The sequence below is a fragment of the Bufo gargarizans genome, chromosome 3, assembly GCF_014858855.1.
Source record: "Bufo gargarizans isolate SCDJY-AF-19 chromosome 3, ASM1485885v1, whole genome shotgun sequence".
NCBI lineage: Eukaryota > Metazoa > Chordata > Amphibia > Anura > Bufonidae > Bufo > Bufo gargarizans.
The window spans coordinates 6,389,454-6,412,756 of NC_058082.1; the positions used below are offsets into that span (position 1 = coordinate 6,389,454).

A 23,303-nucleotide genomic window follows, 5' to 3' on the forward strand; every position below is an offset into this window, starting at 1 on the left:
CGGCCGGCGAATGTATTAGAGGCAAACACCAGGGAATCTGGGGACAGGCAGACAATATTAGACAATAGCGCTCCTCCAACTATAATATATAGGGATATAGATGAAAGATCTCACTGCTCACAGGACAGACAGTCAGAAAGCTGAGAGCTGGAAAATATCTAATCCCTAGATACTGATAGATACAGATATAGAGGGAGTGTCTATTGGTAAAGCATCTCACTATCCCTAGCCCAGAGCCAAGCCGCACTTTATTTTTAATCAATTTTCTTTCTTTCTTCCCGTTTTATGTTTTAAATCAGACCAGAAACGGGAATCTACTAGCCTTAGGCTATTTGAATTGAAATATTTATTTCCCGGGTCCAAAAGGTCCCTGAAGCATAATTAGAGATGTCGCGAACATAAAATTTTCCATTCGCAAACGGCGAACGCGAATTTCTGCAAATGTTCGCGAACCGGGCGACCCGCCATTGACTTCAATAGGCAGGCGAATTTTAAAACCCACAGGGACTCTTTCTAGCCACAGTAGTGATGGAAAAGTTGTTTCAAGGGGACTAACACCTGGACTGTGGCCGGAGGGGGATCCATGGCAAAACTCCCATGGAAAATTACATAGTTGACGCAGAGTTGGATTTTAATCCATAAAGGGCATAAATCACCTAACAATCCTAATTTTTTTTTGAACAACGTGGTTTAACCACTTCAGCTCCCCTAGCTGAAACACCCTTAATGACCAGACCACTTTTTACACTTCGGCACTACACTACTTTCACCGTTTATTGCTCGGTCATGCAACTTACCACCCAAATGAATTTTACCTCCTTTTCTTCTCACTAATAGAGCTTTCATTTGGTGGTATTTCTCTGCTGACATTTTTACTTTTTTTTGTTATTAATCAAAATTTTACGTATTTTTTTGCCAAAAAATGACATTTTTCAGTTGTAAAATTTTGCAAAAAAAACGACATCCATATATACATTTTTCACAAAATGTATTGTTCTACATGTCTTTGATAAAAAAAAATGGTTTGGGTAAAAGTTATAGCGTTTACAAACTATGGTACAAAAATGTGAATTTCCGCTTTTTGAAGCAGCTCTGACTTTCTGAGCACCTGTCATGTTTCCTGAGGTTCTACAATGCCCAGAAAAGTAGAAAACCCCCACAAATGACCCCATTTCGGAAAGTAGACACCCTAAGGTATTCACTGATGGGCATAGTGAGTTCATAGAACTTTTTATTTTTTGTCACAAGTTAGCGGAAAATGATGATTTATTTATTAATTTTTTTCTTACAAAGTCTCATATTCCACTAACTTGTGACAAAAAATAAAAACTTCCATGAACTCGCCATGCCCATCACAAAATACCTTGGGGTGTCTTCTTTCAAAAATGGGGTCACTTGTGGCGTAGTTATACCGCCCTGGCATTTTAGGGGCCCTCAAGCGTGCGAAGTAGTTTGAAATCAAAATCTGTAAAAAATGACCTGTGAAATCCGAAAGGTGCTCTTTGGAATGTGTGCCCCTTTGCCCACCTAGGCTGCAAAAAAGTGTCACACATCTGGTATCGCCGTACTCAGGAGAAGTTGGGGAATGTGTTTTGGGGTGTCATTTTACATATACCCATGCTGGGTGAGAGAAATATCTTGGCAAAAGACAACATTTCCCATTTTTTTTATACAAAGTTGGCATTTGACCAAGATATTTATCTCACCCAGCATGCGTATATGTAAAATGACACCCCAAAACACACTCCCCAACTTCTCCTGAGTACGGAGATACCATATGTGTGACAGTTTTTTGCAGCCTAGATGCGCAAAGGGGCACAAATTTCATTTAGGAGGGCATTTTTAGACATTTGGATCCCAGACTTCTTTTCACGCTTTAGGGCCCCTAAAAAGCCAGGGCAGTATAAATACCCCACATGTGACCCCATTTTGGAAAGAAGACACCCCAAGGTATTCAATGAGGGGCCTGGCGAGTTCATATACATTTTTTTTTGGGCATAAGTTAGCGGAAATTGATTATTATTTTCTTTCTCATAAAGTCTCACTTTCCGCTAACTTGGGACAAAAATTTCAATCTTTCATGGACTCAATATGCCCCTCAACGAATACCTTGGGGTGTCTTCTTTCCAAAATGGGGTCATTTGTGGGGTGTTTGTACTGCCCTGGCATTTGAGGGTCTCCGCAATCATTACATGTATGGCCAGCATTAGGAGTTTCTGCTATTCTCTATTGAGCATACGGGTAATGAGATTTTTTTTTTCCGTTCAGCCTCTGGGCTGAAAGAAAAAATGAACGGCACAGATTTCTTCATTCGCATCGATCAATGTGGATGAAAAAATCTCTGCCCCCCAAAAAAAGGAGGGGAAAGGCGTCTGCCAGGACATAGGAGCTCCGCCCAACATCCATACCCACTTAGCTCGTATGCCCTGGCAAACCCGATTTCTCCATTCACATCAATCGATGTGGATGAATAAATCATTGCCGGGATTTTATTATTTTTTTATTCTTTTTTTTATATACAAAGTGTTTGCCAAAGCATAGGAACGCCGCCTCCTCCTCAGCTCATATGCCTTGGCAAACGTATCTTTTACTGCAGAGGAGAAATCTCGTCTTGCAGCGCCGCATACACCGACTTGCGTGTAATCTGACAGCAGCGCAATGCTTCTGTCAGAATGCACATCAGTGCTGCAGCTAGTCGATCGGTTGGTCCACCTGGAAGGTAAAAAAAAAAAAAAAAGAAAAAAACAGGCCGCAACGCAATAATTTTATTAACTTTATAATAACTTTTGAACAGAACATATAAACTTTAACTTTTTGAACTAAACGTTAACCTTTTTGCTTTTTTTGGGCAATTTGCACTTTGCACATTGTCCCATGGGGAAGGAGAGGGACAATGTGCAAAGCGCAAATCGCCCAAAGATGTGGCGAAGTGCATTATGCACTTTGTCCCAGGTGAAAGGAGACGTTTGCAGCAGCTGTGTGTAAATGGGCCCTAATAGCCCTGTGTGCCTGTCCTGTGAGATGCAATCCCTATGCTAAGTGTACCTGTGTGTGGTACTTCCGGAAACACTCCCCTAAGCATAGGGCAGGGTGGTCAGGGCAGTCAGGACAGAAATAGCGAGTGTCATGCCTTATTCCACTCCTGCTACAGACACAACATCTTTTTCGGGGTGACGGTTGGGTTGAGGTACCAGCAACGACATTGGGGAAATGTTGCTCGTGTAGACGGCTCACTACACTGGTGGATGGGGCCACGGAACCTCCTGGGTACAGGAGGTTCTCGATGATCTCTTCCTGAAATTTGAGGAAGGATCGTGTTCTCCCAGCCTTACTGTAGAGAACAAAACTATTATACAGAGCCAATTAAATTAAATATACAGATACCTTCTTATACCAGCGTCTGGTGCGGCGGGACACTAAATACGGAGACAACATCTGGTCATTGAAGTCCACCCCTCCCATGTGAAGGTTATAGTCGTGGACTGAGAGGGGCTTTTCAATGACACGGGTTGCTCGCTCAATTTGGATTGTCGCGTCTGCGTGAATGGAGGAGAGCATGTAAACGTCACGCTTGTCTCTCCATTTCACCGCAAGCAGTTCTTCATTACACAAGGCAGCCCTCTCCCCCCTTGAAAGACGGGTGGTAACGAGCCGTTGGGGGAAGCCCGCGTGACTAGTTTGCGCGGTGCCACAGCAGCCAATCTGTTCTAGAAACAAATGCCTGAAGAGGGCCACACTTGTGTAGAAATTGTCCACATAAAGATGGTACCCGTTGCCGAATAAGGGTGACACCAAGTCCCAGACTGTCTTCCCACTGCTCCCCAGGTAGTCAGGGCAACCGACCGGCTCCAGGGTCTGATCTTTTCCCTCTTAGACATGAAATTTGTGGGTATAGCCTGTGGCCCTTTCACAGAGCTTATACAATTGGACCCCATACCGGGCGCGCTTGCTTGGGATGTATCTGGGGTATACAAATCTGCAAATTTCTGGTTGAAATGGTCTATGAGGGGCCGAATTTTGTGGAGTCGGTCAAAAGCTGGGTGGCCTCTGGGACGGGAGGTGGTGTTGTCGCTAAAGTGCAGGAAACGCGGGATGGTCTCAAATCGTGTCATGGACATAGCAGCGGAGAACATGGGCATGTGATGAATTGGGTTCGTGGACCAATATGACCGCAATTCATGCTTTTTAGTTAGACCCATGTTGAGGAGAAGGCCCAGAAAAATTTTAATTTCGGAAACTTGGACTGGTTTCCACCGGAAAGGCTGGGCATAAAAGCTTCCCGGGTTGGCGGTTATAAATTGTGTGGCATACCGGTTTGTTTCTGCCACGACTATGTCCAAGAGCTCCGCAGTCAAGAACAGCTCAAAAAATCCCAGGGCCGAACCGATCTGAGCTGTTTCAACCCGAACTCCAGACTGGGCGGTGAAAGGAGGAAACTACAGGTGCGGCTGAAGTTGGGGACTGCCAATCAGGGTTTGCCAGCACCTCAGGGATTCTAGGGGCTCTATGGGCCTGTCTGTGCGGTGGCTGCGACGGGGTAACTACTGCACGTGCCACCGTACCAGCTTCAACTGCCCTTCTGGTGCTCGCCACTTCACCATGTTGTACGGCAGTGCTGGTACTAGGTCCAGGGAGGGCTGCGCTGCTGGTGTATGCCTCACCACGCAATCCGACAGCGCCAGCCCCACTCTGCTGCCCTTGAAGCGGATCCTGCGCAACCTGTGGTCTAGTGACACGGGGCCGGGTACGCCTGGTGCTATCAGGGACCTCAACCTCCTTGTCCGAACTTTGAGTCAGACTGCCACTGCTTTCTACAGGTTCATATTCTGACCCGCTAGATTCGTCAGATGAGGGTTCCCATTCCTCATCCGACTGGGTCAGAAGCCTGTAGGCCTCTTCAGAAGAATACCCCCTGTATGACATGTGGGCAACTAAATTTAGGGGTATTCCCTGAGACTACCCAAGAAAAAAAGCAAGCCTGTCTTACAAATGGGAGGCTAGCGAAGTACCGGAGGCCGCTGCGGTTGATAAAAAATATCAAAACTGATTTTTTTTATCGCCGCAGCGCTTGTAAAGTGAATGTGCGGTGATCAAAAAAAATAAAAATAAAATTGTCACTGCGGCGGGGCGGACGTGGGTGAACGCACGTGTGGGCAACCGATCAGGCCTGATCGGGCAAACACTGCGTTTTGGGTGGAGGGCGAACTAAGGTGACACTAATACTATTATAGATCTGACTGTGATCAGTTTTACAGATACTATAAAAGTACAAATTCTGATTAGCGATATGCTAATCAGCGAATAAGTGACTGCGGTGCGGTGGGCGCTAACCGATTGCTAAACTACCTGTCACGGCTGAGGATGGGGGAAACCCTCAGCCGTGAGATGCCAGGTGTTATAGTGGCTACTCGGCCATGAGGCCACAGGATAGGGAGCAGGTCACCTCCTACAGCATCCCTACCCTGACCCTAACTCCTAACCTGCATGGGCCGACCTTTAGGGTAGGAGGGCCCATGCGCAGGAACCTCGGAGCCCTATCTTACCCTCCGCAGATCCCTGAGCTAGGAGCTGGGTAAGGCAACCTACTCCTCCTTGACACGGAGGAGCAGGAGCCTCAATGGCCAAGCTGTTGGGAAAAGGGGGACAGAAACAGCAACACGGAAATGGCAGGCGAACAGAAGTTCACCAACCTGCCACAGCCCTGCTGACTGGATCCCTAAACAGACAAGGATCCAGAACCGTATGCTGCACAAACACATATGAAAGTCCCAACAGACAACATCCACCAACACACAGATGACATACAGATAGCAACGAAACATATTACCATCACATAGAACTAGCATACATAAAATCTTATGACCACAGTGGTGGCTCTCACAGGCAGATGGAAAAACACAGGAGGCTGCTCCAGCTAGCAAGGCTGCAGCAACCTACTGAGCCCTGCCACAGAGAGAGAGGTTATATAGGCCCAAAGGCCACACCCACCGGTCAACCACACCCAGTGACATCACACACACTGGGAAGGAAGTTAACCCTTCCAGCACACAGAAGGGAAAACACACATATAAGGGGAAGTGCACACAAAACATAATACACCGCGCACACAACACACACACCTAACAAAAAGAGAGTCAGGTGAGACCGCATGCTACTGCAGCACGCTGCCTAGCCACGCTGAGACTGCTGCTGCACATACACATGAGAAACGGGTTGCCCGCGGCAACCACAAGTTAGGCCACACGCCAGCGGCCCTCACCTGTGGATTTAACCTACACGAAACCGCAGGCAACCGCATGCGGATAGAGAGTCACGGTCATAGCCATGGCCGTGACACTACCTAACCAAGGGACCTAAACTATCCTAAAACCTAACAGTCAATCCCAGTGAAAAAAAAAAAGTGACAGTTTACACTGATAACTTTTTTCCCTTTCACTAGTGATTGACAGGGGCAAGAAGGGGTGATCAAGGGGTTAATTGGGGTGCAGGGGGTGATCTGGGGCTAAAGTGTGTGGTGTTTGGTGGCTACTCACTGTGAACTGTACTCCTCTGCTGGAACCAACCGACCAAAAGGTCCAGCAGAGGAGCAGGGAAGCCGTTTAACACAACATATTTACTAATATGATGTGTTAGATGGCTTCTGATTTGACATGTTAAAAATCGCCAGCCCGCCAGCCACGATCATTGGCTGGCAGGCTGGTGACGAAATTATGCTCGATGATTTGCCGGCTCAGTCCGAAATCTGGCGTCTCGCGAGATGACGCACGGATGCGTCCAGGAGGAATGAATCGACCGCCTCTCGGACGCATCCGTGCGTTAAGCGGTCGGGAGGCGGTTAAAACATCCAGTGTGTGTATACGGTCAGGTATGATGTTGTATCGATCAGGTAGTGTAAGGGTTACGCCCGCTTCACAGACATTGACAGACCAAACTCCCCTTTTAATGCACCGCAAACAGTCCATTTGCCCAACCGCAAACTTCCCATTTACACAAGGTTGGATACCAAGCTAGCCATGTCCCGTTGATGTCATTGAAGGTTTCTTCCCCCACCCAGCCACGTACAACACCAAGGGTCCCCGAAAGGTGAATTATATTGATTTTTTAAACGAGATGGTTAAAAAAAACGCTGGCTCCCTCCCCTTTGTTTGAATCCACGGTCACTGCGTCTGCGCCGTGCAATTTACTGTCACACCCGATATGAGTGGTATTTTCTGTAGTACTATTCCTATCAGTTTAATCCCTGTTACGTACCCTATCAGGGATTGCCTTTTGTGAAAAAAAATTTAGGCCGGGTACCTTCGACTGCCTTCACAGTGACAGACCAAACTCTGATACACCAAACTGAACTGATTTTAGGAACCGGGAGATGGAAAAAGCAGCTTGGTCGGTCCTCTTACTCCCAAGTTGGGGCACTGCGCGTGCACGGAGCAATGTGCTGTGACACCCTATATGAGTGGTGCCTTAACTAGTCCTATTCCTATCAGTTTAATCCCTGTTATGTCCCCTATCCGGGGACGTGTGTCGAATTGATTAATCATTGTCGAATTAACGACATCCTGAAAAAATTTAGTTCTGAGCTTTGTACTTGCTTTGTATTGGAATTGATGGGGATTTTTTTAATTGTCTGCATTATTTCTAATAAACTATTTAGAGACTTTATTATGATTTTTTATTTTATTTATTAAAAACCCATACAACTAAAAAAAAAAAAAAAATTCTATGAAAAATTATCCAGCTGATCGCTTTTAGTCTGATCATAATGAAGCAACGGCCTTATCATCTGGGGTGTGGCAACATTGCCAACACACTCATAGAGGTGATGATCGCTTCATTGTGATACGCAAGCCCCTTCACCACAACAAGGTACCGATCACGAAGGGGAATTGACACATGTATGTGCCTTTTTTTTTGTTTTTGCAGCCACAGTGCAGCACTAGAGGCCAGAAAAATTTGACATGTACACATGCCTGAAAAATTTGGTATTGTTGCAGCCTCTGCTACAGAAAAATTTATGTTTTCAAGGCAGAAAGGTGACTAAAACATTGCGGCTTGAACCCTAGTTGGTGGTGGAGAATTCACGAAAGTCATCCGGTATGCAGACATTAAATACAGCAGCGTGGGGACCATTTTGAGGCCAAGGCATGTCATCAGGCCTTTTGTTAGTCAAATGTATCCCCCACTGTCAGTCCCTTCGGGATCCATGCCTCATTCATCTTAATGAAGGTGAGGTAATCAACACTTTTTTGACCGAGGCGACTTCTTTTGTCAGTGACAATGCCTTCTGCTGCACTGAAGGTCCTTTCTGACAGGACACTTGAAGCGGGGCAGGCCAGAAGTTCTATCGCAAACTGGGATAGTTCAGGCCACAGGTCAAGCCTGCACACCCAGTAGTCAAGGGGTTCATCGCTCCTCAGAGTGTCGATATCTGCAGTTAAGGCGAGGTAGTCTGCTACCTGTCGGTCGAGTCGTTCTCTAAGGCTGGATCCCGAAGGGCTGTGGCGATGTGTACGACTGAAAAAGCTCTGCATGTCCTCCATCAACAACACATCTGTAAAGCGTCCTGTCCTTGCCGCCGTGGTCGTGGTAGGAGGAGGATTACTTTCACCTCTTCCCCTGTTATATTCCCGTTGTGCTGTGACATCCCCCTTATAAGCTGTGTAAAGCATATTTTTTAGTTTGGTTTTGAACTGCTGCATCCTTTCTGACTTTCGGTAATTTGGTAACATTTCCGCCACTTTCTGCTTATACCGGGGGTCTAGTAGCGTGGCCACCCAGTACAGGTCGTTCTCCTTCATCCTTTTTATACGAGGGTCCCTCAATAGAGATGACAGCATGAAAGACCCCATTTGCACAAGGTTGGATGCCGAGCTACTCATTTCCCGTTCCTCGTCCTCACTGATGTCATTGACTGTCTGTTCTCCCCCCCCCCAGCCACGTACAACACCTTGGGTCCCAGATAGGTGACAACAACGAGCACCCTGGGATGCCTGCTGTGGTTGGTCTTCCTCCTCCTCAAAGCCACATTCTTCCTCTGACTCCTCTTCCTCATACTCCTCTTCCAGCGTTACCGCAAGTCTGGCAAACGATGATGACAAGGCCGTTTCTGGTGGTGATGGTGACCACAACTTTTCCTCTTCACGCTCATCTACAGCCTGATCCAGCACTCTTCGCAGGGCACGCTCCAGGAAGAAAACAAATGGGATGAGGTTGCTGAAGGTGCCTTCGGTGCGACTGACTAGGTTTGTCACCTCCTTAAAAGGACGCATGAGCCTACAGGCATTGCGCATGAGCGTCCAGTAACGTGGCAAAAAAATTCACAGCTCCGCAGAGGCTGTCCTAGCACCCCGGTCATACAAATACTCATTGACGGCTTTTTCTTGTTGGAGCAGGCGGTCGAACATTAGGAGTGTTGAATTTCAACGTGTCGGGCTGTCGCAAATCAAGCGCCTCACTGGCATGTTGTTTTGGCGCTGAATGTCTGAAAAGTGCGCCATGGCCGTGTAGGAACGCCTGAAATGGCCACACACCTTCCTGGCCTGCTTGAGGACGTCCTGTAAGCCTGGGTACTTAGACACAAAGCGTTGTACGATAAGATTCAACACATGTGCCATGCACGGCACATGTGACAACTTGCCCAAATTCAATGCTGCCACAAAATTGCTTCCATTGTCACACACCACTTTGCCTATCTCCAGTTGGTGCGGGATCAGCCACTGATCCACCTGTGCGTTCAGGGAGGACAGGAGTGCTGGTCTGGTGTGGCTCTCTGCTTTTAGGCAAGTCAACCCCAAGACAGCGTGACACTGTCATATCCGGGATGTGGAATAGCCCCTGGGGAGCTGGGGGGATTTAGTTGATGTGCAACCAGACACCGCAGCAGAAGAGGACTCAGCCGAGGAGGTTATGGAAGAGGATGGAGTAGGAGGAGTAGAGGAGGTGGCAGTAGGCCTGCCTGCAAGTCGTGGCAGTGTCACCAACTCCGCTGCAGAGCCACGCATTCCATGCTTGGCAGCCGTCAGCAGGTTGACCCAATGCGCAGTGTAGGTGATATACCTGCCCTGACCGTGCTTTGCAGACCAGGTATCAGTGGTCAGATGGACCCTTGCCCCAACACTGTATGCCAGAGATGCTATGACTTCCTTTTCAATCACTGAGTAGAGGTTTGGGATTGCCTTTTTTTAAAATAAATTTCGTCCGGGTACCTTCCACTGTGGTGTCCCAATAGCGACAAATTTTTTGAAGGCCTCAGACTCCACCAGCTGGTATGGTAAAAGCTGGCGGGCTAAGAGTTCAGTCAAGCCAGCTGTCAGACGCCGGGCAAGGGGGTGACTCTGGGACATTGGCTTCTTACGCTCAAACATTTTCTTTACAGACACCTGACTGTGGGCAGATGAGATGGAACTGCTGAAGGTGATAGGCGGAGTGGCGGGTGGTTGAGAGGGGGCAAGGAGGACAGCAGTGGTTGACGTGGCTGAAGAAGCTGGACCAGGAGGAGGATGGTGGCTTTGAGTTTGTGTGCTGCTTGTACTCATGCGTTGATCCCATTGGCGTTTGTGATGTGAAATCATGTGCCTTTGCAAAGCAGTTGTACCGAGGTGGGTGTTGGACTTCCCATGACTCAGTTTCTTTTGTCACAGGTTGCAAATGGCATCGCTGTTGTCAGAGGCAGACACACAAAAAAAATGCCACACTGCTGAGCTTTGCAATGACCGCATTGTGGTTGTGGCAACAGCATGCGTTGATTGGCGTGCTGTCTGGCTGACCCCGGGTGCCGATACATGCTGTCTGACTCAGTGGCGTACCTACCAGGGAAGCAGGGGAAGCAGCTGCTTCGGGGCCCGGCCTGACAAGGGCCCTGCGCAGTAGTAAACAGTCAGACTGGCCATACCCCCCTCTACACTCACTTCACTGCTGCTTGGAATGTCCTCGGAGCAGAGCAGGGAGCTAAGCCCCGCCCATCAGCACAGACCATTAATAGAGGAGCCTGGCTGCTTAATAGTGCAGCCAGGGCTCAGGACAGTGTGCTACAGGGAGATCCTGTCTCCCCTCCCTCTCCTAACTATTAGTACAGCCCAGCTTCTGCTACAGAGACTGCTCTGTAGTCGGCAGTAACAGGAGGGAGAGGGGAGACTGAATAGTGACACTGGAAGTGCTGCAGAATGAAGATGCTGTGTCACTATCAGGAGCCCATACATTCCAGGCTTATGCCTGCCACCACTAGCTGTACTGCATCTCATGTAGCCCCCCCCCCCCAGCTGCATTCATCTGCTGTCCTTTCAGAAGCCCCCCCCCCCCCCCCCCCCCAGTTCTGTCCTGTGGGCCCCCTACTTATCTGATGCCATGCCCTCTAGGCCCCCTATCCATCTGATGCCACACTCCTCTGGGCGCCCATGTGCAGCTTGGGGACACCAGTATGAGGCCAGAATGGGGACTGGAAGATCACGGAGCGGCGGGGAGCAGGCGAGTATGGTTTTTTCCACAACTGTACAATGCACCACTAGTTCACATCACATTTTTGTCCAACATTTAAAGGTGTTGTCCAGGTTCAGAGCTGAACCCGGACATATCCTTATTTTCACCCAGACAGCCCCCCTGAGGCTAGCATCGGAGCATCTTATGCTCCGATGCGCTCCTTTGCCCTGCGCTAAATCGCGCAGGGCACAGGCTCTTTTGTTTCCGCCCGGCAGTGTGTTCGGTGACGTCACCGGCTCTGAGGGGCGGGATTTAGCTCTGCCCCAGCCGTTTTACTGGCTAGGGCAGAGCTAAGTCGCGCCCATCAGTGCCAGTGACGTCACCGTGGTTCCTGGCAGCCCCATTGAGAGCCCCGGTACGTCACCAGATCTCCAAAAAATGCCTTTGCCCTGCGCGATTTAGCGCAGGGCAAAGGAGAGCATCAGAGCATGAACTGCTGCGATGCTCATGTCAGGGAGGCTGCTGGGGTGAAAATGGAGGGATGTCTGGGTTCAGCTCTGAACCCAGACAACCCCTTTAAGGCTGGGTTCACATCACGTTTTTCCCATCCGTTTAACGTATACAAAAAAACATATTCGCATGCCTCATACTGATGCCATGACAGTGACATCCGTTCACCATAGAGTTTCATTGTAATAAAAAAAATATATATATCAATTTTTTTTTTTTACCGGATTGTGCAGAATACAACGTGGAGTACTGCATTTTTGTATCGTGTACGTCATAGTCCAGTAAAAACACATGTATGTTAAAGAATCAAATGCCACTGTATGACGCCTGCCTGCCCGTTTAAAAATTTGCTGTGGGGCCCAGTCATTTCTAGCTACTCCACTGGTTACCAGGGGCTCAGACCATGGGGACAGACTACAGTCGATGTCAGCCCTGCAGCAATACATAGAATGGGCGCCTATCCTACAGCAGGGGTGATACTGTACATACAGTGTAGTGTGATGTCATGTTCACCTCTCCGGGTATATTACCCAGGAAAGCACAATTCTGCAAAAAGGACATGTTCTATCTTTTGGTGGAACGGAAGTGCGGAATGGAACCCCACGGAAGCCCTGCATAGTGCTTACATAGTGTTCCGTTCCGTGATTCCGTTTCGCACCCTTCTGCATCTCTGGGTTTGCGGACCCATTAAAGTGAATAGGTCCGCATCCGTGATGCGGAATGCACATGGAAGGGTGCCCATTTATTGCTGATCCGCATATGCGGTCCGCAATACGGGAATGGCTGGCCCCTTTCACACAAACGATACGGGTTGGCTCCAGATGCGTTCAGGGTGCATTCAGTGAAACTCGCACCATTTTTCAAGCAAGTCCAGTCAGTTTTGTCTAGGATTGCGTTCAGTTTTTTCTGCGCAGGTGCAATGCATTTTGATGCGTTTTTCATGCACGTGATAAAAAACTAAAAGTTTACAAACAATATCTCCTAGCAACCTGGTGGTGAGCGTGGTGACGTCGGTGCAGGTCCTGCTGAATGAAGATAGAAGATTTCTATCTTCATTCAGCAGGACCTGCTCCGACGTCACCACGCTCACCACGTTGTGAGCGCGGTGACGTCACCAAAGGTACTTTTCCTGCCAGGTCCTGAAAGAAGACGAGCCATGTTATAAGGGAAAATAATAAAGTTCGGGTCCCTATCATCTCCTAGCAACCATCCGTGAAAATCGCATTGCATCCGCAATGCTTGCGGATGCAATGCAATTTTCAAGCAGCCCCATTCACTTCTGTGGTGCCTGCGCTACGTGAAAAACGCAGAATATAGAGCATGCTGCGATTTTTATGCAACGCACAAGTCATGCGTGAAAATCACTAATCATGTACACAGCTCCATTGAAGTGAATGGGTCCGGATTCAGTTCGGATGCAATGTGTTCACATCATGCATTGCACCCGCGCGGAAAACTCGCCCGTGTGAAAGGGGCCTAAGACTTTGACACGGCCCCCACAAAAGTATGCTAGAATGACACTACATGACAGATAGGGTGTGTGTGTATGTATATAATATTTGTGGTCGGGGTTAATGATGGCGAGAAGGAACTGACCCCATCTCCGGCCCCCTCAACTCTAAAGCGGCTAGAATTATGCCGTAACCGCGGCGATGTAGGGACGCCTGAATAGAGGGCAAAAACAGCAAACTTAAAAGGCAGGATTTTCCTTTATTACAACACAAAATTACAGAACCAGATTCTGAAAAGCAAGCGACATGTCGACCTTAGGATGAGGAATATACCTGCTAAAACACGATGACCGCCAGCGACCTAACTTTTGGATGACGTGCGTCGGCACCTGATTTTTTGAAGTTGCGGATGCAGCCCCGATGCGGAATGAATGACCCGACACCGAAGCTGGATCCACACCTAAGCTGGCCAACAGAGGGCGGGCGTATATGGGACACAAATTGGTGGGTTGTGAGAGGCGATTGTCCGAAAGGCAATAATGGACTACTCGGCCCAAGGCCATCTAATGCTGCCAGTAACTGATTGAGTACACGGACGGGGCACCAATGGTGTTCTGTGGGGAAGAATGACACCTGAGCCGGAGGACCCACCTGTGACGTTTCGACGCTGGCAACAGAAAAGAGAAACCCTCAACACTCGGAACCAGTTGGCTAATCGCTACGAACTTACTGCTGTTGGAGGAGCTTGTGAACTCACCAGGTCTCAAACACATAAAAGGCTAAATAAATAGCAGCTTTGAGCACTAGGCTAAGGAGGAAACCATAAGGACCTTTGTCTAAGGCGTCAGAGAGATCACGGAAAACCTGACCTGAAATAGCCTGTCTACGGACCCGTCCTTTCACGCTACATTTACCCAGACCCCTCAAAGCGGCCTTAACAGCGTGGACAGAGAATAAGGAACCCCGATCTGGGTAGCTCACAGCCAGAAAGTGCTGAACCCCTGCTAGGTAGGACCTAACCGTATTATGGGATAACTTCAACTCGGAGTGACAAAACCCTATGAAAGCAAGAACGTATTCTACAAAGCTGGACTGCCCCTGAGGGAACCGCTCCTGGAACCTACAATATGTGTTCCACCCTGTGTGGTAAGCTCTGGCTGTATTAGGTGAGAGAGATTTAGCAAGCAACATGTGAGCAGTAGCTAGGTGTTTGGTTAGACCAGGACTAGTGACTCGTGCGGAGGAATCATGGCACCTGTGATGTCCGCTTCTGGCATGATCTGAAAGAAAAGGGAGGTATTAGCTCGTGACAAGGCATCCGCTGCCATGTTTTGCGTACCAGGCAAGTGTGCACAACTGAAATGGAAATGATGCATTAATGAAAGTTGTACTAGACGCCTTAGGGGACTCATAATATGTAAGGACTTAGACAAACCGCTGGTTAAATATCGATAACAGCTGCGTTATCTGTTACAAACAAAACTGAACAATTAGACCAATTGCTACCCCAAACACAGGCGGCCGCGACCATGGGATACAACTCAAATAGTGCTGAGGTCTGCAAGAAACCCGGGATTCGTCTGACTCGAACTGGCCACTCGCCTGCCAACCAATGGGTGCCAAAAATGGCTGCAAACCCTGAACTTGCAGCTGCGTCAGAAAAAATTACAGGAGAACTACTACATATTGCGGGAATGAAAAAGGGAAATTCCATTCCACTGCTGGAGAAAGTGATCCCACATGTGAAGATCCGCTAGAGCAGGGATGCTCAACCCGCGGCCCCCCAGCCGCCGCAAAACCACAACTCCCACGATGCCCCTCTGTAGGATGACAGCTGTAGGCTGTCAGGGAATGATGGGAGCTGCAGTTCCGCAACAGCCGGAGGGCCGCAGGCCGAGCACGCCCGCGCCAGAGCCAGACTGTCTAAGTGCACCGGGCTGTCCTGACAAGGTGCTGAGGGGAGGAGTGTCAACAGACGAGAAATGAATGACCGGCCTTGTGGGATTATACGCATGGCAAAGTTCAGCATGCCCAACAGTGATTGTAACTCGGCCTTAGTGGTCACAGTAGTAACCGTGAACCTGTGTATCACTTCCCTGATCCTGTTCAGTTTAGCTGTGGGTAACTTCGCTAGCATGTTTTGCGAGTCTAAAACAATGCCCAGGAAAGTGATGACAGTGGACGGACCCTCAACCTTCTTAGGGGACACTGGGACGTCTAACCGAGAGAAACAATTCAGAAGCTTCTTGAGACCTACTGGGGCAACTCCTGGCCTCTCTATCAGCAAGAAGTCGTCTAAATAATGGATGACATGCTCACACTGTACCTTGTTCTCTAACACCCAGTGGAGGGCCTGTGCCAACTGATCGAATAGCCACGGGCTGCTTTTAGAACCAAACGTGAGCTTCGAAGAGAAGTAATACTGGTCTCTCCACTTAATGCCATGCCACTGCCAGAGGGCCGGCATGATCGGGAGAAGCTTAAAGGCGTCGTATATATCCGCCTTAGACAACGCTGCTCCAGGACCTAAGTGCATGATGATAGCTATGGCTTGGTCAATGGAGGAATACTTCATGCTAACCTCCTCCGATGGGATGAGGGAGTCGAGACTAGCTACATGGGACCCATGCGGGGCTGACAAATCAATGATTTATTTATTTACTTATATATATATTTTTTATTTATTTTTTTAAGAAAAACTCTGGCGATACTCGAGAAAAGGGAAGCATGGACCTAGAAAATAAACATCAAATCATGAAACACCAGAGTACAAGTGTGAACAGGAATTAAAACGTAACAATAGTAATGCGGAAACCAAAAGTAACTACGGTAAACTGAGTGGAACAAACGCGCTGCGTGTACGACTGAGCCTAGTGCAAAGAATCATACGGCGTAAGACCATGCTGTGTAGCAGTACTATAATATAGTACCAAACTGAGAATAAATCCTGATTAACCTACACAAACAGCCTCAGCCTCTTTTTTTTTTTTTTTTTTTTTTTTTATGACACAAAGTGCTGCAACTTAAAGAGAAGCCTGCTGAGAAACTACAAAAGGGGTGCTTAACAATATTGCCTAAACCACATATGACCCCCCCCCCCCTTATATATACTAAATATTTTATTTTAACTCCTTAGTGACCATTAATACGCCTTTTACTGACTTAAACAACGGAGGGTTTAGCTAAAACAGCTTGCTTTAATCAATCAGTACATGTACTTGAAATGGTGCATTAAAAACTATAACTTGTCCTGCAAAAAACTAGACCCCATACAAGTACATTGATGAAAAAACACTTGGTCACTAAGAGGTTAATCTTCACCAGCAAGCAGGGTTCTGACCTGTGCACTGAGCTGGAGCAGGTAGACCTGACTAATAGACCACCGAGCCTGCTGCAGCTCAGGCTCCCTACCTTCCTATCTAACTGCACGGCGGCCCGTGCAAGACTTTACGACTGCGCCGAAGTTGGGAACACGCTGTCCCCTGAAACCCTACGATGAATGGCCGCATGGGGAGCCGCACGTAGCTCCCTTGCCGATCATTCCGGTGCGGTGGTGCTCCCCCTCACCTTGGGGAGCCGAAACACCGCCGGCCGGACTACGTGGACATGGCTGCTGGATGAGGCAGCATACTCACCTTTGACCGCAGACTCGTGAGCCCAGGAACACTGCCGACACCTGCCTGCATGTGTGGTAGGTAGAAACAAGACGAGACGTTCATTGAGGGAGGGGCGTATGCCGGATATAAAGGCAGCTACACCCCTCCCACAAATGCAGGCCAATAAATCGGCCTTTACACATATAATAGGAAAAGGATGGCATGGCAGCCTTGTCTGGTCTAGATCGTGACTAGCCAAAGGAGTGGGGTTTACACAGGGGGGGCCCATACAAAAATTTGCTGTGGGGCCCACTCACCTCTAGTTACGCCCCTGGTCTGACTGTGCCACTAGCTCCTTGAGATGACCTCCCCCTGCTTCCAACTCGTCTCCTCCTTCTCTCTGTCTCCCCTTCTGAACTTTCCCCCTCTTCTTCTTCTCTTCGAGCAGGCACCCACGTGGCATGCACGGAAACATCGTCATCATCAACCACTTCACTTGTATCTGACACCTCAGCAAAGGAAGCAGCAGCGGGTACAACATCATCATCATCATCACACCGTACGTCCATGTGTGTAATGCTGCCTGACTGAGACATATCCCTGTTATCTCCATCCTCTGGCAATAATGGTTGCGCATCACTAATTTCATCCAACTGATGTGTAAATAACTCCTCTGAGGGATCAAGTGAAGCAGCTGTGGTGGTGGTGGTGGCGACGGGCGGGAGAGTGGTAACTTGAGAGCAGGTGACCAAAGCTGAGCTGTAGGAGGATGGTGCGTCAAGGTTCTTAGCGGAAGCTGTTGAAGATTGGGTGTCCTGTGTAAGCCAGTCAACTATTTTCTCAGAATTTTTGGGGTTTAGGGTACGTGGCCTCTGAACACTGGGCATTATTCCAGGGCCAGTGGAAATCACAGCACTACGACCACGACGGCCCCTGCGGCGTGGCCTGCCTCTGCCTGTCATCTTTTATTAGATAAGTGGTAATATGCTTGCAAGGTACTGTGCCACCCTATATAAGTGGTGGGCAGTGGGCACAGTACAGTCTGTGTGGGCCTGACACACACGGGCTTGCAACTGTGATTATATCACAGAAACATTTTAAATGTAATTTTTTTGATCTCCAATGTATTTGAGTGAGTGACACCCTGTAACGGTATGAGTGGAGGCCTAGCCACTAGCCAGTGGCCACAATACAGTCTGTGTGGGCCTGACACACACGGGCTTGCAAATGTGATTATATCACAGAAAAATATTAAATATAATTTTTTTTATCTGAAAGGTATTTTCTGTCCCACCCTGTATGAATGGTGTGCACACAGTGCTGTCTGTGACTGAGCCTGCAGCCTCTCACACACGGGCAGCCAGGCAACTGCAATATATATATATGGAAAAAAAGCTGACTGATGTACCAGCCCTGAAAAGGGCTTTTTGGGGTGCTGTCTGGACGCTGTCCTTACAGCAGATGAGTCTGTGGACACAGAATAATGCCCTAGCTAACGCTTTCCCTATTGAATCAGCAGCAGCAGCACTGTCCCTCCTCTCACTGAGAATGCAGATTCCGAATGAATCTAAAATGGATGCTGTCCAGGAGGTGGGAGGGTCTGGGAGGGAGTCTGCTGCTGATTGGCTGAAATGTGTCTGCTGACTGTGAGGTACAGGGTCAAAGTTTACTCAATGATGATGTATAGGGGGCGGCGAATAGTTCGGGACATCACTAAGCATAATTGCTATACACACTCAGCACTGCCATACACACATACAAATCTGCTATACAAACATACAGCTCTGCTATACACACAGCACTGCTATACACACTCAGCACTGCCATATACACATACAGCTCTGCTATACACGGACAGCACTTACATACACACATGCAGCACTGCTATACACACATACAGCTTTGCTATACACACATACAGCTCTGCTATACACACTCAGCACTGCCATACACACATACAGATCTATTATACACACATACAGCTTTTCTATACACACTCAGCACTGCCATACACACAAACAGATCTGCTATACACACTCAGCACTGCCATATACACATACAAAAAAGCTACACCCATACAACTCTGTTACACACATACAGCTCTACTACACATATACAGTTGTTTTACACACATACAGCTCTGCTATTCCCATGCAGTTCTGTTACACACATGCAGCTCTGCTACACATACACACTTAGCATCTTTACTGAAAACTCACATTTCCCTACACCAGTCTTGGCTGTACAGTCTTCCTGCTCTGGCTCCTCCTATTGATGACATCATCAAAGGTCTTTAAGCTGTAGTTTTCATCTCCTTTCTGTACAGTGTAGGACCTTCCTCCGCCATGCACTGAACGGATGGTTCTCCTGCCTGCCGGCTCTCTCACTGATCAGGTGTCACAGCCAATTCTGCAAGAAGCTCTGGCAGACGTTCTTCTCTACCTCTTGTATGATGTTCTTTGTTTTGGTTTCACTTTCTCATCTCCTTTCCTTCTGCCAGGTGTCACTTATTTAGACATAATCGTCTTCCTTTATATTCCCTCACATACTGCCTCACTTTGCGGTTTATACTACTTCCTGGATGAAGTGTTCACTGCTGGAGGCTGCATCTGCTGTTTGCTCAGATAAGTCCTTTTACTTTATTGTGTTTGCTTGCTGGCTTGATTCTAGGTGACCCCGACTCCCTCTGTATGAAGTGCAGGGAGCCGTTGGTCGTGTCCCCTACCTTTTATAGGGTTTTCAGGTGTCACACAGGCTTAGGTACGTGGACATGCAATCGTCTCTTAGGGTTTTATAGGGCTCACCTATATGCTCCTTAGTTTGGGATCAAGCCAGTCGATCGTTTATTTATTGGCTCCAGCTATCTGCAAATCTCATCCATGACATTATAAACCGCCATAACTGTCTTAAGCATGGATCCGGTTTCAGCCTTGATTGACCGCATGCAAGGTCTTTCGCTGGAGGTAGCAGACCTCCGTAAAACTGTGTCTCAGTTTCAGGTGACCGGTTCTGCTGGCGTTCATGGAGTTTGTTCCGAGCCTAAGATCTCGCTTCCGGATACTTTCTCCGGGGGTAGTAAGAATTTTGTTCGCTTTAGAGAGGCTTGCAAACTCCATTTTCACCTACTTCCCCATTCCTCTGGTGATGAGGAGCAGAGGGTGGGGATCATCATCTTGCTGCTCAGGGATAACGCTCAGTCTTGGGCCTTTTCGCTGCCGGTGGGGACATGGCCCTTCTGATCAATGAACTTTTTGTAGCCCTGGGGCAGATATATGATGACCCAGATCGTATTGCTCTGGCTGAATCTAGACTGCGTCTTTTATGCCAGGGTAACCAGTCCGCAGAGATATATTGTTCTGAATTTCGGAGATGGGCAGCTGATACTGGTTGGAATGATGCTGCACTCCGAAGTCAATTTTGCCATGGTCTTTCGGAAAGATTAAAAGATGCATTCGCTTTTCATGAGAGACCAGCGTCCTTAGAGTCAGCCATGTCTCTAGCTGTTCGTATTGACAGGCGTCTTAGAGAGAGAGAGGAGACTACTCTTTCCGGTCATATTCAGCCCAAGGACAGTGGGGCTGTCTCATTCAGTGCGCAGGGGTCTCAGTCTGTCTCAATTCCCTCTGAGGAGGAGGCCATGCAGCTGGGTTTGCTTGCCTCTGATAGTAGAGGATTCAGCTCTCAGAGGAGGGTTTGTTTCTGTTGTGGGGGTATAAATCATTTGGCTAATGTTTGCCCCTCTAGGAGATTCATGAAGTTTTCTGAGGGTAATAAAAACATAACCAAAAAAAAAAACTCTAAAAGCCTTCCATTTGCTACTATTGCCAAGGTTGATGCGGAAATTGAAGGTTTGCCATTTACTTGTAGTTCCCGTTTTCTCCTACCTGCCAGGGTGGCGCTAGAGAGCAAGAACATGGTTTGTGAGATTTTTGTGGATAAAGGAGCATCGGTCAATCTCATTGATAATCAATTTGCAACAACGCATGGTTTCCAGGTATGCACTTTGGAAAAGGATATACCTGTTTTTGCTATTGATTCCGCTCCATTTTCTCAAATATTGTTAAAGGGCATAGTTCACAATATCCGTGGGTGACGCTCATGTTGAGAATGTCATGTTTCGTCTTAAACGGATTACCTACTCCACTAGTGTTGGGGCTACCCTGGCTCACTAAACATAATCCCACCATTGATTGGCAAGCAAGGCAAATAAATGGTGTGAGTTCTGCAGAGAGAATTGCCTAATGGCGTCTCTTTCAGAGGTTTCTACCAAGACTGTGCCATCTTTTCTCTCAGAATTTTCGGATGTGTTTTCCGAGAGTGGCGTCCAGGAGTTGCCCCCGCACAGGGAGTACGATTGCCCTATTAATCTCATCCCAGGCGCCAAGCTGCCAAAATCACGTCTATACATTCTCTCCCAACCTGAAAGGGTCACTATGCGTGCTTATATCTCTGAGAGCCTGAGAAAGGGCCGCTGTTTTTTTTCGACCATCTTAACGCACACAACCAGATGAACATGAGGTTCACCATCAAGTTTGGTGGTGAGTCTCTGGACTTCCTGGATGTGCGGGTCGACGTAAAAGATGGCAGGGTACATACCAGCGGCCATCGTAAACCCACCGCAACCAACTCCCTCCTCCACCAGACCAGTTTTCATCCACCCTCAGTGAAGCGTCCGGTCCCTTATGGACAGTTTGTCCGACTACGCAGAATTAATGACACTGATGAAGGTTTCTTCAGGCAAGCTGGAGAACTTCGTAACAGGCTTTTAGATAGGGGTTATCCGCCGAATGGTGTTTCAGCGGCCTTTCGCAAAGCCGCCAAACTTAATCGTACCTCCCTACTTAGGGAGAGAGACACAAACACCACGCAATCACGGTTCGCATTCTCTTTCCTTTATAGTGCTGCCGCAGACACAGTCAAACAGGTGATCAACCAAAATTGGGACCTCCTAAGAGGAGATCCCTCCCTCAACAGTGTAACGGACGAGAGACCCTTGATCGCATTTAGGAGATGCCCCACACTTAAAAATAAACTCGTCAGGAGTGTCTTTTCGACACCCAAGGGCGAGACCTGGCTAGGTAAGCCCAAGGGCAACTTTAGATGCGGTCATTGCTCTTTTTGCTCACTCAACACTTGCAGCAAGCGCTTACTCCTAGGGGGGGTAACGCATACAGTGCGGGAGTTTATTAACTGCCGCACATCGTATGTGGTGTACGTGGTTTTCTGTCCCTGCGGGCGCTTTTATATAGGTAAGACCATTCGTCCTCTGTTTGAGCGTATTCGTGAGCATGTCGGCTCCATACGCTCGGGCAGAGGCAGTCCGCGTCTCATGGACCACATCCGTAGCGCCCACGATGCACATCCTCGTTGCCTCTCCTTTGCCGGGGTGGAGCATGTCGGCCCCATCGCTCGCGGGGGTGACCGGCATCGCCTACTCCTGCAGAGGGAGGCAAGGTGGATAATGCAGACAAGCGCCATGGGCCCGGCAGGCATGAATGACAGGAATGACATGTCTGTCTTCCTGTGATTGACACCTGCCTAGCGCAATCCGACATATGTCGATAAGCGCCATATGCAATAGGACATATGTCCATGAGCCTCTGTTTGTTTATATCTTGCCACGATCCACCGGTATGTTCACCACTCTTGATTTAATAAAGTGTGCCCACATTTACTCCAAAACCAGCTACAGTCCCACTATTATGTGGCCTTCCGCTATCCACAGAATATTATATATACCACCTTTTAACAATGTCCACGCCATCCATCCATGACCATGCATAACATGAACCATTGCATGCTTTAATATCTGTACCCTTATCTGATTGTATTTGCATCTTGTCACTGCTGTGCGCATGTTTTTAATATGTCATTTGTATCCAGGGGCGCGCAGCTGTGGGTGACGGCGTCGGCTGTCCTCTGCCCGCCCCTATAAAAGGACGCATCTGCGTCATGACGTATTGAGCGGCCTGAGGAAGCGCGATCCCACAACACTGATTCCTGCAACACTGTGTCCGCCCCTGGACCCCCGATGTATCTACTTCTAAGGAAGCTTCAATAAAGACTGGCCTTTGTATCCCGGTGAGTGCCGCAACGTTGTTGCTCTCTTCTCTCCACATTGTGTACTCCTGCTTGTTGCCCACTCCTGCAGAGCACCACCTATTGGATACCTACACACCGCAAGCACGCTGACTTGGACACCTTAAGTTCTATAGTGGAGGCAGTGCCGCCGTGTTTCTTCTCTCCCTGCGTTTTTATTTTTTTGTTAAGAAAAAAGATGCTTCTTTAAAACCTTGTCTGGATTTCAGGGAGCTGAACGGTATCACGATTTGTG

At 48.2% G+C, this 23,303-nt stretch overlaps 1 protein-coding gene and 1 long non-coding RNA gene across 3 annotated transcripts in view; both read left to right on the forward strand.

The window, feature by feature from the left end:
* The window catches only part of LOC122930746, a 286,203-nt gene that overhangs the window by 142,006 nt on the left and 120,894 nt on the right, over positions 1-23,303 (forward strand). The window lies entirely within an intron of this gene.
* LOC122930747 overlaps positions 1-23,303 on the forward strand; it is a 53,923-nt gene that overhangs the window by 12,880 nt on the left and 17,740 nt on the right. The window contains exon 1 of one of the 2 annotated variants that reach the window (XR_006388170.1): positions 16,777-17,064. The exons of the other annotated variant lie outside the window; for it this stretch is intronic. This is a non-coding gene — a long non-coding RNA (uncharacterized LOC122930747). Of the gene's footprint in view, positions 1-16,776; positions 17,065-23,303 lie in introns of those variants that run through there. 2 annotated transcript variants of the gene reach the window in all.